Genomic DNA, 19,900 nt, shown 5'->3' with positions numbered 1-19,900 from the left:
CAGTCACTCCCATTCCCCCTTCTTCCCCCACCTCCCTTACCAGGCAACCACCAATGTTACTCTCTATCTCTATGGACTCAGCTATTCTGGATATTTCATAGAAACGGAATAATACATTATGTGGTCTTTTGTGTCTGGCTTCTTTCAGTTAGCATAATGATGTCCAGATTCACCCTCATTGTAGTATTTATCAGTACTTCATTTCTTTTTATGGCTAAATTATATTCCATTGTGTGAATATGCCACATTTTATTTATCCATTCAAAACTGATGGACATTTGGGTTGTTTCTATTTTATGGCTATTTTAAATAATATTGCTATGAACATTTGTGTATTTGGGTGTATATCTGTTTTCAATTTTCTTGGGTGGACTTCCTTACCGAACTCATTTGTTAGAGTTCTTTTAGCTTTTGTGGATTCTTGAGGGTTTTCTAATTTCTTTCAAGACTTTTGTTTTTATGGTCCTGTCATTTTACTGCAATGTATCTAGATGGAGATTTATTTCTGCTTATTGTACTTCATGATGTTATTTTATTTCTAATCAATTCTGGAAGGTCTCAATCATTATCTCTATAAATATTGCCTTTCCCCCATTTCTCTATATTCTGTTGGACATTCTTACTGTACCTTCCATACTTCTTAGCTCTCAGTCGTACTTTACATCTTTCCATCTCTGTGCTGCACTCTAGATAAAAGTTTACTAACTTTGTCCACAGCTTTACTATATAACCTGACTGTTAACTTTTCAAATTTAATGACACAACATATTTAATTTATTGAATTCTAATTCACATTTTTCCCAAATATGCCTGATCTTTTTTACTAAATATGTCTTTTTTCTCTTGTGTCTTTTATGTTTTTATTCATTTTAAATATAGTTATTTCATAATCTTTATCCATAGTGTTACTTTCTGAAGTTCTCAGGCTTATTGTTTCTTTTTTTCTATTGAATCTCATTTGCGGTAGATTTTTTCCTTGTATGATATATAATTTTGTACTGTGAAATCACCTTCATTTTGGCTTTATATATGGAAACTCTGCACTACCTGATTTCAGGGTGTGTCATTTAAATGAAGTCTTGAGTTTCTTTCTGACAGATTTGTCAAGGTTATCACCACCTCAGAATCAGTTCCTAGACCACATATACATTATAAACTCCAGGCTCCAAATTCACTTGAATAAAAGCCTACAGTTAAAAATTCTCAAGGAAAGTTATTATTATTAAGAGCCCTATTTAAAATGGAGATGAGGGACACCTGTGTGGCTCAGTGGGTTGGAAAGAAAGTGGGATAAGGAGGAAGTGTACTGGGGCGCCTGGGTGGCTCAGTCGGTTAAGTGACTGCCTTCAGCTCAGGTCATGATCCTGGAGTCCTGGGATCGAGTTCCGCATCGGGCTCCCTACTCAGCAGGAAGCCTGCTTCTCCCTCTGCCTGCCGCTCCCCCTCCTTGTGCTCTCTCTCTGATAAATAAATAAATAAAATCTTAAAAAAATAATAAAATAAATAAAATAAAATAAAAACCGAGATGAGACTAAAGAACTTCATCTCTCCATGCCAGCGGTAAACCGTTTTCCTAGTCCACTGAGGGTAAGGTCCTCTGAGGGTCCTAATTATACATGGGATCTCAATTCTATATTACCTTAGAGTCTCCCTACCCCAAACAAGCTCAAGGCCTTTATCCTCTTTTCCCTAAAGGATATCAAGACTAGTACACTTCCTCCTTCTTTTTTTTTTTTTTTAAAGATTTTATTTATTTGACAGAGAGAGAGAGAGAGAACATAAGTAGGCAGAGGGAGAGGGAGAAGCAGGCTCTCCGCCAAGCAGGGAGCCAGACGCGGGCCCCGATCCCAAGACCCCAGGATCATGACCTGAGCCAAAGGCAGTCGCTTAACCGACTGAGCCACCCAGGCGCCCCAGTACACTTCTTCCTTATCCCACTTTCTTAGAAGTTCCACACTGGTTTCCACTGTTCAGGTACTGTTTTCTTAGATTTGGGTCCCTTGGCATTTTCTTAACAGTCTATTGAATTTAGCTATGCATTTAAAGCAATAATCATAGGGGCGCCTGGGTGGCTCAGTTGGTTAAGCGACTGCCTTCGGCTCAGGTCATGATCCCGGAGTCCCAAGATCGAGTCCTACATCAGGCTCCCTGCTCAGCAGGGAGTCTGCTTCTCCCTCTGACCCTCCCCCCTCTTATGTGCTCTCTCTCTCTCTCTCGTTCTCTCTCATTAAAATAAATAAATAAATCTTTAAAAAAATAAAGCAATAATCATAATAGCTAATATTTATTGAGTGCTAACTGGGCACCATTTAAAGTATTACATGTAGTATCTCATACCCTATGAAGCAGGTACTATTATTATTCCCCTTATACAGACAAGGAACTCGAGGCACAGAGAGGCTAAGTAGTTTGTCCTAAGTCACAATAAGGTACTAACATTTTTTGAAAACCGAATGTAATTTACATCTCTGCTCTAGGACTTTCTCAATGTGAAATTGCTTCTTGGCATTTTGGCTAAGATCATGTGTAGGACTTTCTTAATGTGGATCTCCATTCTAAAGATGATTCAGAAGGCACTCCACAAAAACAAGAGTATGATTCAGCTTGTAGCAGTTTATAACAGCCAAACCTAAAAGTCTCAGCAATATCGACCTGCAACAATAACAACTTAAGAGTGAAAAGAAATAAACACAGGTCTAAAGTTCAAATGTCGATGTCCAAGGTACCACCACATGGATTTAAAAGACCCAGAATGCTTGGCACGAATCAACAGTTTTAAAGTAAAAAACCTGTGGGGGAGGGGGGGAACTGGCCAAATATAGACCAGTGCAATATCCTCCCCTGTTAATTGTGTGACATGGTGGGAAGTTTCCCTAACATGGCAGCAGCAACATGTCCCCACCCCCAGTCTCAAGATAAAGAAAGAGTTACCCACCACACCTTAGTAAATGTGCCCACCATCTAGAGATCAGATAATTCTGTCATTGGTGACTGTAGTTGATGTTCACATTCCCAGGGTTCTAAATGAATAAACCTGGCCATAGAGATGGGAGAGAAATTCAAAAGCCCAAGAGTGGGCACTGCTTCAGAATTTGTATATTCTAAGCATGTCTGTATTTTCAGGGCCCAGGACAATGGCTGATACACAGTTATTATTACTTGGAGAACTAATGAATGAGAGAGAATGGTCCTGTCATACATTTTTAAAGCAGTACATCACTTGGTAGTCAAAGGGATTTTATTTATTTATTTGTCAGAGAGAGAAAGAGAGAGCGCACACAAGCAGGGGGAGTGGCAGGCAGAGGGAGAAGCAGGCTCCCCGCTGAGCAAGAAGCCGGATGCAGGACAAGATCTTAGGACCCTGGGATCAGGACCTGAGCCAAAAGCAAATGCTTAACAGACTGAGCCACCCAGGCATCCTGAGACTAAAGATTTTTTCCTTGAATGAAGTATACTTTCACTAAAGAGGCCCTCCACAAATACAGGCCCTGGTAAAATGAAATAGTATAAAGTTATTCTTGATTACACAGTGTCTAGGAAGTTGTGGTAAATTTGGTTTGTCTTTACTAATTCCCATGGTTTCTACATTTCTTTGGAAATTCCAAATTATGAGTCCACTCCCAGGTTACATTTCCAGACCAGTTTCTTTGAGAGCTATTGGTTAAAGGGAGATACAAAAATGTCTTGAAGGGGCTCCTGGCATGCTCAGAAGGGCATGCCACTCTTGATCTTGGGGTCATGAGTTTGAATCCCACACTGGGTGTAGAGATTACCTAAATAAATAAATAAACTTAAAAAGATGTTGTAATGACACCGTATGTTAGTCCAACATCCAGATTAAACCCTGCATTAGTAACAGCCCTTCTTTTCTGCCTCCTTCCTCAATAAATAGCCCAGCTGTCTGGCCTATGCCCAAATTTCCATAATAGAGAAGATTAGAACACAGTTCTGTTTCTATGAAGCAGCAATACAGACAGAGGCTACTTTAAGGACCAGGCCCCCACTTTCAGTAGCCAAATTCTATCACAGTGGTTTTTAGTGACTGTTAATTGCGAGGTTCAAAGGACTAAAAAAAAAAATGTGCAAATATAATCAATCCTTGGCCTTCAGAGGCCCAAGAAAGAAGAAACTTAGATATGTCAGGGAAGAGAATGCAAGCAACATATACTGACACAGTTTCCTTTTAAGAATCTGGGTGTCTATGCTCCACAAAAATGAAAGATTAAACTAAGAAGAAGGCAGAAGGCCTGGGGAACTCAGAACGCACAGTGGAGAGAGGTACTGGGAATACTATGACAACAACTATGCCAGAGGACTGGAGAATACTCAGTCTAGAGTGGAACAGAAGAAGAGAGGGCTCTAGGAGTAATGCTGGGGTGATCAGATCATCTGATGTAACATACTGAGAAGCATTTTGCAGCTTAGATGGAAATTTCTATAATGGGCAAATGAATTCTAATGCTAAGAAAGTCAGTCAATAAAATCATTGATGGGAAGATGAATTTCTTTGGGTCAAAATTCAACTAACTGGGATGCCTGGGTGGCTCAGTCAGTTAAGAATCCAACTCTTAATTTTGGTTCAGGTTATGATCTCACGGTTTTTTGATGAGCTCCAGGCTGGGCATGAAGGCTGCTTAAGATTCTCTCTCTCCCTCTCCCCCAACCCCACTCATGCTCACTCTCTCAGAAAGAAAGAAGAGAAGAGAAAGAGAAAGAGAAAGAGAAAGAGAAAGAGAAAGAAACTCAACTAAAAGAAATCTGAGAAAGACTTCCAAATATAGAATACTTTAGCTTATCAGAAATATAAATAACATTTTAAAAATAAAAATTAATGAATCAAAACCAGCAGTAATAAGGATATGGAAAATAATTTAATTAACTATTTTATAAATTAAAATTATAGATGTTGAAAGGATAAGTGGATAAAGGAAATATGGTATAATAGAGAGTGGATTATTATTCATCCATAAAGAAGAATGAAAACTTGCCACGTGCAACAACATGGATGGACCTCAAGGGGCGTTATACTAAGTGAATTAAGTCAGACAGAAATAGATAAATACCATATGATCTCACCTATATGTGGAATCTAAAACAAACTTAGCTTGTGGATCTAGAGAACAGACTGTAGTTGTCTGAGGTAGGGGGTGGGGGGGACAGCAAAATGGGTGGAGGGGGTCAAAAGATACAAATTTCCAGTTATAAAATGAATGTCATGGGAGTTTAATTACAGTATGGTGACTCTAGTTAATAATACTGTATTGCATATTTGAAAGTAGCTAAAAGAGGGGATCTTGAAAGTTTACATCACAGGGGCACCTGGGTGGCTCAGTTGGTTGAGCACCCAACTCTTGATTTCGGCTCGGGTCATGATTTCAGGTTGTGAGATAGAGCCCCATGTTGGGCTCCAGGCTCAGTGTAGAGTCTGCTTGAGATTCTCTCTCTCCTTCTCCCTCTCCCTCTGCCCCTGCCCCTGACCCCGCTCGGTCTCTCTCCCTCTCAATTAATTAATTAATTAAAAGAAAGTTCTCATCACAAGGAAAAAATTTTGTAGCTGTGTATGGTGATTGATGGATGTTAACTGGACATACTGTAGTTATCGCTCACAATATATATAAATATCAAATCATTATGCTGTATGAAACTGATATAATGTCAATTATACCTCAATTTTAAAAATTATTAAAACTAAACAGATGAGGTAAACTCTGAGGTAAAATAATCAAAAAAGAGAATTAGTGAAAGACAGTACTAAGGAACCCACTCAAAGACACAATGAATGGATGGTTATGAGTTTATTTCCTGAATAAACTCCCTTATTTGGGACCATAATGCAGAGGCCCAAGGATAGACTTACAGTTAGAAAAAAACTGCAATATAATGAGCTTCCTTATGAACCACAGACACTTCCATATAGTCTAGGTCACTGCCTTGGTCCTTCTTCTACATGAACTTCTTGCAAACATTTAGACTAGGGAGAATATACCTCTTTTAAAAATAATTAGTAATCCAGGGATGCCTGGGTGGCTCAGTCATTAAGCATCTGCCTTTGCCTCAGATCATAATCCCAGGGTCCTGGGATTGAGCCCCGCATCCGGCTCCCTGCTCAGCCCGGAGACTGCTTCTCCCTCTTCCACTCCCCCTGCTTGTGTGCCCTCTCTTGCTGTGTCTCTCTCTGCCAAATAAATAAATAAAATCTTAAAAATAAAATAAAATAATTAGTAATCCAAATAGGACCAGAACAAAATCTATGCAAAGATACTACCGAAAATTAATGTCCAGAATATATAAAGAACTCCTACAACTCAACAACAACAAATAACACCATATTTTAAAATGACCAAAGGACTTGAAAAGACATTTCTCCTAAGAAGATATATGTATGGTCAACAATTACATACAAAGCTGCTTCACACCACTAATCATTAAGGAAATGCAAATCAAAAACCACAATAAGCTGGGGCGCCTGGGTGGCTCAGTCGTTAAGCATCTGCCTTTGGCTCAGGTCATGATCCCAGGGTCCTGGGATCGAGCCCTGCATTGGGCTCCCTGCTCAGCGGGAAACCTGCTTCTCCCTCTCCCACTCCCCCTGCTTGTGTTCCCTCTCTCGCTGTCTCTCTCTGTCAAGTAAATAAATAAAATCTTAAAAAAAAAAAAAAACCCACCACAGTAAGCTACCACTACACACCCACTAGAATGGCTATAATCAATAAGACAGTATATCTAGTGCTGGTGAGAAGGTAGAAAAACAATCCCTCAACTATTGCTGGTGGGACTAGAAAATGATACAGCCACTGCAGAAAACAGTTTGGAGGTTTTTAAAAAGTATAAACTTACCATACCACACAATTTCATTCCTAGGATCTGCCCAAGAGAAATGGAAACATATGTCCACACAATGACATGTATGTAAATGTTCACAGCAACATTTATGCCAAATAGTCCCAAACTGGAACCAATCCAAATGTCCATCAACTGGTGAATGGATTAACAAAATGTGGTCTATCCATACAATGAAACATTAGTTAGCAATAAAAAGGAATAAACCTCAAAAAACATTATGCTAAAAGAAGCCGTAAACAAAAAAAAACTACAAAGTATATGATTCCAGTTATATGTAATGTTCAGAAACAGCACATTTATACAGCCAAAATCAGATCAGTGGTTGCCTAAGGTAAGAGATTCCCTAGGAGAAAAGAGTGCAATTGTGTAATGGGCACAAGGAAGCTCTTTGGGTTATGGAAATATTTTAAATTTAGATTATGGTGATGGCTGCACAATTCTACAAATTTGATAAAAACCACTGGATAACTTAAAATGGATTTTATAGTATGTAAATGATAACAGTAAACTTAATTTTTAAAAATTATGCAGGCATCTAAGGCTGCATCTAATATATGTAGTGGAATTAAAAATCCTCCTTCCTCCTCTTCCTTCCTGAATAATTCAGTCCAGAAGCCATTAGATGATGATGATGGCCAAGAGGTTGGGGGAAGTCACACACACATGCATGGTACATGTATACATTCCCTGGAACAGTGAACCCAAGTATCAGCAAACATGCCTATCGTCAATATTGTGGCTTTTAAATACCATTCCCCACTAAAAGGACCCATGTTCCTTGGAGAAATGGCTAATACAAGGGCTAGGGTAGGGAGTACAAAATAAGCCAGCCAGGAATGTCTTACAGGGCCAGAAAGTTACAAAGTTCTCAAAGAATGGTGGGGACATGTCCAAAAAAAAAAAAAAAGCCAGCATGAAGAGACTCCCCTTGACCAAATATGGTACAATTTCAACATCAAAATATATAATGTTATTAACAGATTATAACCCATTAAATAGGGGCACCTGGGTGGCTCAGTTGGTTAAGCATCCAACTCTTGGTTTCGGCTCAGGTCATGATCTTGCAGTCATGGGATCAAGCCCTTTGTCAGTCTCTGTGCTCAGTGTGAAGTCTGTTTCATTTCTTTCTCCCTCTCCCTCTGCCCTTCCCCACCTGTGCTCTCTCTCTCAAATAAATAAATAAAATCTTTAAAAAAATGGATTATAACCCATTAAACAAAATAAGAGCCCACTGAATTCATGCTGATACATGAAAGAGAAAAAATGAACAGGGAGAAGAGAAATCTTTCCCTTAATAATGCAATGCCAACTGATGAGCGCAGAAAGAATGATGGAATTTGAAAAATACCATTTGACAACCAGTATAGAGTAACAATTCAGCCAAGAAACATCAATGGAAGCTAAAAATAGTGGATTAGAATTTGATGAGAAATGGAGTAGTTACATAATTTCATTGAAAGTTATATAACTTTCCCTCAAAATACTAAATAGAGAGATAAAAAAAAAAGGTAACCCTACAGCACAGAAATGTAGCATATCAAGTGATCAAGGTTAATATCAGGATAATGAGATAAAATGAAAGCCTGTATCACCTGATAGGATGCAAAAGAACACACCACCCTTTTTCAGGAACAGCAAAAGGAACATCCTGCTAAACATGCTGAAGGCGACCAGAATCTGCCACCCCAAATATGCTACTTTGGTAAAAGGATTATTTTAAGCCAAAGGCAAATGAGAATCAACAGAGTCAGGAAGACTTCTCTGCCCTCTCATTATCTGCCTGAAACCAGGCAGATATCCCTTTGAGGAATATGTCCGTCCCTCTGTACCTGGGAGAGAAGAGCTACAATGTGTTTGCATAAACAGACTTTACTTTCCATTAGTTCCTCCACATATTTCCTATATGCCCCACAAATTATCATCCCCTGAAGCCCAAACCCGCTTTTCTTTGTAAAAAGGTACTTAAGCTTCTGAGTCTAAACAGTTCTTTGAGTTACATTTCCTTTTCTATGAACTCCTAAGCATATAAATATTAATAAACATTGTACACCTTTTCTCCTGCTAATCTTTCTTTTGTTAGTTTAATTCAGAGGCCCCCAGGCACTGAACTAAGAGGGTAGAGGAAAAGTTTTTCCTCCCTAACAATGCATAACTTGAAACGAATCCTGATATTTATAATAAATATCTTGGGCTTTGCAGGCCATATGTGATCTCTGTTACACAGTCCTTAGGTTTTTTTAAAAAAACATTCCTTTCAAAAATGTAAAATCCATTCTTAGCATAAGGGCTGTACAAACACAGGCTTGTAGCTTGCATTTGGCCCACGGGCTCTAGTTTGCTGACTACTGGTTTGGGGGTGGGGGATTTTTTGAACTATTCTTGCAATTTTGAAATTATTCTTTTTAAGATTTTATTTATTTATTTGAGGGAGAGAGAGAGAGTACGAGTGGGGCTGAGGGGCAGAGGGAGAGGGAGAAGCAGGCTTCCTGCTGAGAAGGGAGCCTGATGAGGAGCTCCATCCCGGGACCCTGGGCTCATGACCTGAGCTGAAGGCAGCCGCTTAAACGACTAAGCCACTCAGGTGCCCCTAGCAGATATTTTTTAAAAATAATTTTTGGGGCACCTGAGTGGCTCAGTAGGTTAAGTGTCTGCCTTTGACTCAGGTCATGATCTCAGGGTCCTGGGATGGAGCCCTGCATCGGGCTCCCTGCTTGGCAGGGAACCTGCTTCTTCCTCTCCCCCACCTGTGCTCTCTCGCTCTCTCACTCTCTTGCTCTCTCTCTCTCAAATAAATAAAATATTTAAAAAATATATATATATCTGCTAAACTCCAGAGCAATCACCTTAAATGTTCACAGAATGGCTATAATAGAGATGAATGAGGCTGAAAGCTGAAAGCTTACTGGATAAAAAGCATTACCTCTCACTCCACCATGAGCTGGGAATTTTCCTACTGCCAATTTAGGCCTTTTCCTCTACTCACAGGATCTAGTACACAGTTGAATGAAATAATGGATGAATCCACCTCATTTCCTAGGACAGGAAAACTAATTCCCTCCACATAAGGTTGGAAAACACATTCTTCGTCCTTAAGGATAATTTTAATATGACTTTTTACTTTTTAAATTTTTATTTATTTTACTTTTTTAAAGTAGGCTCCAAGCCGGGCTTGAACTCACGAACCTGAGATCAAGACCTAAGCTGAGATAAAGAGTCAGATATTTAACCAACTGAGCCACCCAGTTGCCCCTTAATATGACCTTTTTTTTAGTTAGCTACTCAGATATCATTTCTCACCCATCAGACTGGCAAAAATTCAAAAGCTTGATAATATATTTGGTTGGCAAGGCTGTGAGCAAATACAGTAGGTCTCCTGCTTTTTAATTTTTTAATTTCTTTTTATTTTTAACTGAAGTATAGTTGACATATGACAGTAGTTCCCCCCCCCCCCCCGCCCGCCCCTCCCTAAGTTTCACACCTAGTGGTTTCAGTCACCCACAGCCGGGAAGACAATACTGTCAGGTAGTTGGAGCCTAATGCTATGTCACAATGGCTGTATCATTCACCTCACGTCATCTCATCATGTAGGCATTTTATTATTTTACATCATCACAAGAAGGGTGAGTACAGGACAAAAAGATATTTTGAGAGAGAGACCACATTCACATAACTTTCATTACAGTATATTGTTATAATTTTTCTATTTTAAAATTATTTATTGTTGTTAATTTCTTACTGTGCCTAATTTATAAATTAAACTTTATCATAGGTATGTATGTATAGGAAAAAAACATAGCATATATAGGGCTTGGTACGATCCGCAGTTTCAGGCATCCACTGGGTCCTCCACAAATAAGAGGGGACTACTGTAGACATTATCTTACACCACTAGTGGAAATACAAAATGATATAACCACTATGTTGGGAAACTGGACAATAGCTAATAAAACTACATATGCATTTATTCTTTGATTCAGCATCCCCAATTCTAGGAATTTACCCTGAAGGTACACCATGAAAATTAACTCTTCTATGCAAGATAACTCTATCATTGAAAATTATTTGTGTCTTTTGACTCTTCCACAAGTGTGCTAGTTCCTCAAAAGAAGGACTATCTAACTCCAAACCTCCTATCTACCAAGACAAGGGAAGGGATTGACACTCTAAGGCAATCAGGATTGGCACTGGTTCCTCCTCTGGTAGCATCCAGGGGCATGAAAGAGAAGCTGCTGCAAGAGCCCCTCCTAAAAAAAAAAACCACGAACAAATAACATTTATCTTTGCGGTTGCCTGGGCTGCTGGGTTCTTGATATCTAGATCAGTTCTCACCTCTTGGAGCACCTGCATAACAAGGGTCTACATAAAAGGTACCCCAGGATGACTACTAGGGGCCAAAAGAGGAAGCCAAGGTTTTCCTCAGCTCACAATCAGTTAGCAGCTACTTAAACAGCAAGCTCCAAAGGAAATCTTCTGTTGCGCTCCTGTGAGTATACAATCTTCACTACAAAGCAGTAGTCACCAGGTTTGAAATAAGACCAAGGAACTGGTGACATTTGAGGCATCAGGTTGAAGAGCCAGGAAAGAGTCTAGCTAAATTGACTCAAGAGTAAGGGTAACAAATAGATAATGAGGGGGAAATTCCTTTTCTGTAGGTATTGTAGCTAAAAGATGGAAAGGGAATGGGAATATCACTTTTGCAAACTCCTAATAAAATAATGGTGATAATTATCAATGGCCAATACTATCAAAACATGGGAGAGATCTGACATTACCTGCCTCCTGACAATTGTACACTGTATCAACTATTAAGTGTTCTTCCCCAGGCCCCCAAATCAAACCAGAGTCAGATCAAGCTACTAGTTTACGGGAGATACAGAGGTCATAAAAACATGTTAAACAACCTCTCAGGGATGCAATAAGCAAAATCCAGTATATAGGAAAAGTCTAGAGGACAAACTCAGTTTCTTCAACAAATGAAATGCAAAAAGAAAAAGAAAAATGGTGGAAAAACTTAAATTAAAAGAAACTTAGAAGCAGAGTGACCAGACATCCCAATTTGCCCATGACAATCAGGTTTCTACCTGTTGTCCCAGTATAATTGTTAACAGAATCTCCTTTCATTATCAAGTTTCTCAGTTTAGGTAATAAATGGTAAGATCACCCTACTTAAGAGACATATTAATCAAATGAACTGTGTTTGGCATAGTTTGGATATTGATTTAAAAAAAAGAAAAAAGAAAAACGGGGTGCCTGGGTGGCTCAGTCAGTTAAGCATCTTTGGCTCAGGTCATGATCTCAGGGTCCTTGGATCGAGCCCCATGTTGGGCTCTCTGCTCAGAGGGGAGTCTGCTTCTCCCTGTCACCCTCCCTCTGTACTTTCTCTCTCTCTCTCAAATAAAATAAAATCTTTTAAAATTTTTAAAAATAAATAAAAAATAAAAATAAAACAGGGGTGTCTGGGTGGTACAGTTGGTTAAGAGTCTGACTCTTGGTTTCGACTGGGGTCCTGATCTCGGGGTGGTGAGATCAACCCTATATGGGCTCTGTGCTCAGTGTGGCATCTGCTTGGAGTTTCTCCTTCTCTCACCCCACTGCCCCTCCCTCCCGCTCTCTCTCTCACTCTAAAATAAATAAATAAGTCTTTAAAAATAACCAAAAAAACAAAGAATACTGACTGGAAATTTGATGATACTGGTATATTGTTGTTAAATGTTTTAGGTGTTATAACGGTAATATGCTTATGTTTTTAAAGAGCCCTTACCTGTAGAGATACAAACTGAAATATTTACAGGTAAAATGACACAGTCTGGGATTTGCTTTAAAATAATCGGGTTAGGGGCACCTGGGTGGCTCAGTCGTTAAGCGTCTGCCTTCAGCTCAGGTCATGGTGCCAGGGTCCTGGGATCAAGTCCCACATCGGGCTCTCTGCTTGGCGGGAAGCCTGCTTCTCCCTCTCCCACTCCCCCTGCTTGTGTTCCCTCTCTCGCTATGTCTCTGTCAAATAAATAAATAAACAGAATCTTAAAAATAAAATAAAATAATCGGGTTAGGGGGACTAGGTAGAGATGCAGAGGAGATAATACATTGACCGCGAGTTGATAATAAGTAGACACTCAAAATCTGAGACTACTCTATTTTGTAACGTTTTTGATATTTTCTATAATACATTTTAAAAAGAGAGTTTTTAAGTGAACAAAATTTTCCTACTTCCAGAAACAGAAATATCCTAGAAACCTTCAGTTTCTTAATCTAAGAGCAAGCCTTTGGCATCCTGCCAAATAGAACTGTATGTTTATTCACAGTTACCTGAAGCCAGGATCTATGAAAAATTTTCTGCCACACAAAGGATAAGTCACAGCTAGTATTCTTCATTATTTTACCTTTCTACTGGGAAAAAAAAAAGTACTTTCCCTTTCCTAATAGGAGAATCCTATCTCCTGAAGGCACTCTCAAGTTATTCTTTCCCTTACACAGGAGGACAGGAAAAATGAAACACCTTAAACCTAGTCTGATGAACTTTTCTTACTGCCAAAAAATAGCCCCAAAAGAGTTGTTCTCATTTTAGTCCACTTCCTGCTACACCCCAACAGGCCAATTTTTAGCAGCAATCAGTGGAACTGTATGAGAGGGCAAAAGAGCACCCAGCTGCCACTGCCTTATCTTAGCCAGTAACAAAGTTTCCATGGGCAGGACATAATGATAAGTGATACCTAGAGTTATCCAAGGGAAAATAAGAATATGAGAAAACATATAGCAAAATGAAGTGTGAGGACCAGCAACATACAAGTTTTCCAACAAAGATGGCAACATAGTAACTGTTACAGCAGCCTGGGTAGAATTCTGAGCAATTTTACCTGTATGGACTCATCTAATCCTTAGAGCAACCCTTGAAGAACCTATTATTATCCCCATTTTAATGATGTAGAAAACTGAGGCAGAAAGACGTGAAGTAATTTGCCTTCAACAGGGCCAGGATAAGAACAAGTTCTGGAGACGTTCCTCTTTAGAGTTACTTTGAAAAGCAGTTGTTTAAAAAAAGAAAGACAAGAAAAGCAGGTGTTGCTAAAATGAAAATAGTGCTTTCTCTTTGGCAGGGAACAATCTTGACACTACCAAAAAGGGGTTTCAAAGGCTGCCTAGTTTTGGAGGAGGCCCAAAAGAACACCTGTCCTTGGCCATAAAAGTCTACAAAAAGCCTCTCGCACATGTGACATGGGAGTGGTCAGAGGGCTGAATTAGTATCAGTTGCAAACTTCAGTAGTGAACTTCTTGTTAAAGATGTTTAAGCAAAGGCTGGATAGCTTTTTCCTAGACAATGTATAAAAAGAATTCCTCTACAGTAGGGAGTGGGCTAGAGTTAGAACCCTTCCAGTACAACCCTAATAAGGATTTCTTGCTGTAAATCCTCCCAACTACAGGGCTGACAAAGTCTATGGCAATTTAAAACTGAATCAAAATCTAAATCATTCTGTGTTCCAGGAAGTTGCCAACACCAAACTTTCCTCCCCAGGAGGCCTAGCTGGGCCAGTGAATAGCCAAAGACACAACAGCCTTTCTTCTCTGCAGGGACACTGGTTACACCACAGACCACATCTAGCACCCCTTCAAATCAGGTTATGTCAACAACACAATAACCATGTCTGAGTGCCAATCAATAGGCTGGAATCATATTCCTCGAAGACATATAAGTTGACTGAAGGTTACAGGCTAATTAGTTCAACCCAAATCATTATCATAAGTATCATGCTTCTTAAGGTTGATTAGACCCTACCAAGACACGTAAGAGCCATCATCAAGCTCGTCTAAAACAGACCCATCTATCCTTTTTCATCAAGGAACAAAGAGAAATGTAGTACAGACTGAGTGGGCATCATTTTAAAGCTGTGCCTTCACTGTTCTTCAAATTATTATGGGCAACAATCTGTAAGGTTCTAAGCACATGACTAAGATGCAGTCAATAAGGAAGGTTAAGATTCTGAGGAGGGCCAGTTCTAACAACCATGCAAAGGGATACTATTTTCTAGCCCTTTAGGGCAAAGCAGCCAAAAGCCTCAATAGCTCTTAGTTTGCTAGGACTACCAGAACTAAAGTACCATAGGCTAGGTGGCTTAAACAAAAGACATTTATTTCCTCACAGTTCTGGAGGCTAGAAGGTGTCAGTAGGGTTGGTTTCTTCTGAGACCTCACTACCTGGCTTGTAAATGGCTGTCTCCTCTGTGTCTTTGTCATAAATCCTCTCTTTATAGGGCACCATTCATACCAGGGTCCACCTCAATGACCTCATTTAACCTGTAAAGACCCTATCTCCAAATACAGTCACATTAAAGGTACTGGGGGTTATAACTTCAACATACAAATTTTAAGGAGGACACAATTCAGCCCATATCAATAGTTACACTCCATGGGAATAAAAGACAAATTCAATACGGCCACTGCAAGATGGCAGTGTACAAATCCTAGCTCCCTACATTCAAACCTATAGCCCCAAGATCACGAGTCGCATGCTCCACCAATTGAACCAGCAAGGCGTCCCTTGGCTCATCTATTTTTAAATAGAGATCAAATTCATTGCCAGTAGCTCTCAATTTTTAGTTCTTCATATTGTTTACGAGAATGATTTTTCTCTTCTTTCAACTTGAATTTGCTCAATTGCTTAACAGCAATATTCAATAAACACATCTACATGGTAAGGATTTTGTAGAATTTAAGTGCATCATTGTGCTCACTAGGCACTGATGCTCTCCTAGGCTCTGAATATGAATAGAGAGAACAAAACTGAACAGCAATGAGCAGGGGTAAAAGATAAAATCGAACAAAGCCTAAAAGAAGAAAAAAGGTAATAAAGGCAGGGGCCTGGAAGTGACAATAGACTGTAAAATACCAACTCCTACCCCCAGTATAGGGAAATTTAGTAAAGAATGTCATGAACATGTCTTTTTGGGAAGAGAAAACCTGGGGCAAAATAATATAGATTCAGAATATACTATATTAGATTAATGAAGTATCTTAGATGGAGAAGCAGAACAATATAGTTGTTAAGAATATGATCTCAGGGGGGCCAGCCTTCAAGTAACAACGACACAAGATGGCAGCCACCACGGGCTCGGACAATTTATGAAAACCTAATATACAGTCTTAAAATAGAATGTGGACCTAAACACCCAGAAGCACCCCCCTTTGTAAGATTTGTAACAAAATTAATATGAATGTTAATAGTTAATAGTTCTAATGGAATGGTGGACCCAAGAGAGCCATATCAGTGCTAGCAAAATGGCAGAATTCATATAGCATCAAAGTTGTCCTGCAAGACATACTGCATGGAGCATGGGTGTTATATGCAAACAACGAATCATGGAACACTACCTCAAAAATTAATGATATAATGTATGGTGATTAACACAACACAATAAAATAAAATAAAATAAAAAAGTTGTCCTGCAAGAGCTCCGGCACCTAATGATGTCTAAAGAAAACATGAAACTCCCTCAGCCGCCCAGAGGACAGTGTTACAGCAATTAATCAAAAAAAGAAACCACAAGTCCTCCCTCCTCCCCTCCTTTCGATTTAAGCAGTCATTTCCCACAGTAGTACATTTTCTAGATACATCTTGTAGACCTCAAAGTACTGGAAAGGAAGCTCCCATTCAAAGGCAATTTATCTTAAGATACTGTAAATGATACTAATTTATTGTTCATTTGAAATATATAAGCTGTGCTATTAAAATATATATATATATATATATATGATCTCAGGGCACCTGGGTGGCTCAGTGTGTTAAGCATTTGCCTTTGGATCAGGTCATGATCCTGGGATCAAGCCCCGCATCGAGTTCCCTGCTCAGTGGGAAGTCTGCTTCTCCCTCTTCCCCTCCCCACTGCTCTCGTGCTCGCTCTCTCTCAAATAAATAAAATCTTAAAAAAAAAAAAAAAGAATATGATCTCTGAAGCCAGACTGCCTAGGTTTTACTCCCAACTCTGCCACTTACCAGCTGTTTTTTTTTTTTTTTTAAGATTTTATTTATATATTTGACAGAGAGAGACACAGCGAGAGAGGGAACACAAGCAGGGGGAGTGGGAGAGGGAGAAGCAGGCTTCCTGCTGAGCAGGGAGCCCGATGCGGGCTCAATCCCAGGACTCTGGGATCATGACCTGAGCCGAAGGCAGACGTTTAACAACTGAGCCACCCAGGCGCCCCTACCAGCTGTTTTATCTTGAGTAATTTATTTAACCTCTCTGTGCCTTGGTCTTCTCACCCACAAAATGAGCATAATAATAATCCCTTCCTCATAGAATTGGTGTGAGGACTGAATGACCTCAAATTTTTAAATGCTTAGAATGCTACCTGGGACCTATTAAGTCCTCAGAGTTTGTTAGTTAATTAACTAAATACAAAATAGCACATGTTCCATCAGAAGCATTAGAGCAGAGGGTTTAAGACAACAGATATTGTAATAAGATTCTGTGGGGCTGAATGCCAGTTTCTATTACTTATTAACAATTTCCTTAACCTCTCTGTACCACAGTGCCTTCATCTATAAATAGATTGACTTGGACGATCCACTTCATCAATAAAATGGACTTGTAATACCATCTCATCAGGGTATTCTGAGGATTAGAAAAATGCTTAGCACACAGTAAATGCTTGGCAAATTTTACCTATTCTTAGTCTTCTGTTGTTTCATTTCTCAACCTTTCTTGACTAAGCATGATAAAACAATTAAAGAGTCTGTCCTGCTTCTACTAGTTTATCTAACATGTGAATCAGTCTACCAATAATCTCATGAAGCAGTCTTCACTTCTGATCATGGAAGCCTGAGTTCAAAATATTAGGAAAGATTGGATTTCTGCTTCCTGCCATGATGGGGAAACAGAGACCAGATTCACCCTTGTGCCTCAAAAAGTAAAAACAAAACAAAACAAAATGCTACATGTGAAACAATAGCTCTTAGACATTTTACAGAAGGGAAACATACAAAGTGAAAGCCCTAAAATTGCTCCAAAGGAAGTCCTAAGATTGCCCCAGCTTACTACCTGGAAACATTTCTAGGAAGCAACACAGGGAGTACCCAAAGAGCCGAGCTGTCTACCTGAGTTGAAGAGTCAAAACTGAGAAGCTGGGGAGGTTAAGGTGGCTAAAATTTGAAAGGCAGAGTACTAGAAAGGAGAGAGCTACACAGAGAGAGCTCAGCAAGGGGGTTCCTCTTGAATTTTCAGCTGAGTGATGTGGTTAAGAAAACTATCCAAGAAAATGAGTAGGCAGTACACTCCCCAGAGCTCACATAGGGCCAGGAATAGATCATGTTCCCAAAAGCATGAGTGGGGGAAAAAAAACTCATTAATGCATAGACATTGAGTAGAGTACTCAGAAAGCACTGCCTCAGAATTAAGAAAAAATTAGCCCCAAATGCTGCTCTAGGCCCACCCAACAAAGCCAAAAAGTAATCCTTGAAAGAACCAAACTATTTCTGAATAATATAACTGCATCCCAGAATAAAACTCAAGAATGTTTAAAGAAATACAAACATATGCATCAAACAACAAGGTAAAATCATCTTGCTGTATCACTGAACTGGTACTTGGCATGGGACGGATACAAAAGAAGAATGGAATGAAACACTAACACAGTTACCAGACATGGGAAGAAGCCTAGGAAAAAACATAACAAAATTTAAGAAGTTTTCAAGCCCTAAGTTGCAAGACCACAGATGTGAAGAGATAGTACTTCAAGTCATGTGCCAAGAAGGGGGAACACGTTAGGTCCTGGGTGCTACCTAACTTACAATTTTACTCAGCATCACACACCAAGTCTAGTACCTCTGGAAAGGTGACTTCACAAGAAGTGAGCCTCTAACACTGTCCTATGTCAGTCTAACACTGTACTAATGATATGTCTGTGGAATTTGAGCTCCTATATCAAATAATGTCACTTAAGTTTATATATAATAAATATTACTTCTACTCAAATTTCTCATTTTCCTGGTAATTTTTTTTCCTAACAAAAAGCTTAACAAATACCTATTGATCAAACATACTTTCCTTCTTGAAAAATTTTTTGATTAGTTTCCAAGATACCTCTCTCCTGATTCTTCTCATTCCTAAAAAGCCCCACTCCTTTTCAGTCTCTCCTCTATTAGTTCCTCATCTCCCCAATCTCTCAAAGTCCGATGGCCTCAGGGCACAATCCTTTGACATTTCTTCCTTCTTTATCAACAGACAGTCATTGGATGATCTCATATATCTAATCATTTGTTTCACTTAAACACTGATAATTCCTTATATATCTTCACCAAATTTCACCTATCTTTAACTGAATGTCTAATCAGTGTTCCCTTAGTTTCCCAGTCTCAGTTCATGGTTTTTACATTTTTCTAGCTTTTCAACCCCCAATCTTCAGTCATCCTTCACTCATATTTTCCTCAAACTCTGCCATGTAATCCATCAACAAATCCTATCAATTCTACCTCCAAAATACATCCTCAAATCTGACCACTTTTTACCACCTGTACCACCATGGGTTCAAACAACCACGGAGTCTTACCAAGATTATACCAGTAACCTTCTAACTATAGCCAGAGGGATCCTTCTGATTTAAATCAGATCATAATATTCTTCTGCTTCAAACCCTCAAACAGCTTCTCATGTCACTCAGCATAAAAACAAAAATCTTTACAATGGATTTAAAGCTCTATTCCATTTGGCTTCTCACTATGTCTCAGACCTCATTTCCCACTTCTTACCTCTTAACTCATTCCATATAAGCTTCACTGGACTCTGCTGAACAAAGAACACATGAAAGCAAACTCTTAGATGAGGTCTTTGGCACTTAACTGTTGCCTCTGTCTGAAACACTCTTCTCCAGATACCTCTATTCTGGCTCTGTGACTTCAGGTCTTTGCTCATATGTCAACTTATGAGTGAGGACCCTCCCTGACCATCTTATATAAAATGTCAACCCCTGGGTCTCACATTCCCTACTCTCCTCAACCTACTTTATTTTCTCAATATCACATTTGTCCATCTGTTATATATTTACTCATTGTCTCCCTCCACTAGAATCT

General features: G+C 39.2%; 1 protein-coding gene and 1 pseudogene across 1 annotated transcript in view; one reads left to right on the top strand and one right to left on the bottom strand.

Annotated features, from left to right (window-relative positions):
* Positions 1–19,900, bottom strand: part of MAST2 (microtubule associated serine/threonine kinase 2) — a 223,286-nt gene that overhangs the window by 79,996 nt on the left and 123,390 nt on the right.
* LOC113915502 lies at positions 8,444–16,362 on the top strand (annotated as a pseudogene).

This window comes from Zalophus californianus, chromosome 4 (genome assembly GCF_009762305.2).
Source record: "Zalophus californianus isolate mZalCal1 chromosome 4, mZalCal1.pri.v2, whole genome shotgun sequence".
Lineage (NCBI taxonomy): Eukaryota > Metazoa > Chordata > Mammalia > Carnivora > Otariidae > Zalophus > Zalophus californianus.
This window is presented reverse-complemented; position numbering and strand designations above follow the sequence as displayed.